This window comes from Odontomachus brunneus, unplaced genomic scaffold (genome assembly GCF_010583005.1).
Source record: "Odontomachus brunneus isolate Ranch 3 - 2012 unplaced genomic scaffold, Obru_v1 Obru_scaffold_306, whole genome shotgun sequence".
NCBI classification, from domain to species: Eukaryota; Metazoa; Arthropoda; class Insecta; order Hymenoptera; family Formicidae; genus Odontomachus; species Odontomachus brunneus.
This window is the reverse complement of record NW_022639756.1, coordinates 69,839-70,786: the sequence shown is the minus strand read 5'-3', so window position 1 is coordinate 70,786 and position 948 is coordinate 69,839.

Genomic DNA, 948 nt, shown 5'->3' with positions numbered 1-948 from the left:
ACCTTGCCCCTTCCGACTACCATTTGTTTCGATCGATGCAGAACGCTTTGACTGGAATACACTTCACTTCAGAACAGGGTATCAAAAATTGGCTCGATTCATTCTTGGCTTCAAAAGATGAACGCTTCTTCCGCGACGGAATCCATAAATTGCCAGAAAGATGGGAAAAAGTAGTGGCTAGCGATGGACAATACTTTCAATAATGTATTAATTCATTTTATCATTCAAATAAATGCGTTTTTCAAGCAAAAAAACGGACCGAATTAAGTTGTACACCCAATAAATATGTCGTTAATTTAACTAATGTAATGGAGTTAAATAATTTAACTTAAGAAATGTATTAAATTTGACTAAAATTTAGTTTATTTTTTATTATGTGCACGTTAATGTAACCTTTGAGTAAAAAATGACTTAATATTGTTTTAAATGGGTTGATTAGATGTGGTTGTTTTTTTAAACACATATTTTGTGTTAAAATAGTAAATTTTGACACATATGATAGTTAAAAATAACTAAATATTATTTTACTCAAAAAATTGGTTTAAATTTGATCCTCCAATATTTAACAGTGTAGTACTTTAATAAAATACAATGTTATATGTATAACTATAATCAATGATTATGCACTGCTTTGAAGTAAAAATGTGCTGATTTACTTGAAGAGTAAGTATGTAAGAAACACTTACGTCGCTAAACTTTGTCGTTGTTTCCGTCCTCCGTCACGGTTACTAACTCCTGAAAACCAACGACTGAAAATGATGGAGAGTCTTTTCATTTCATCAGGCGCACCACTTTTCTCTATAAGTATATCTGCAACATATAAAAATATGTGTGTTAATCAAGAATCTTTAAGATAAAGTTATCAATACTGGAATATACATACATACATACATACATACATACATACATACATATATATATATATATATATATATATATATATATATA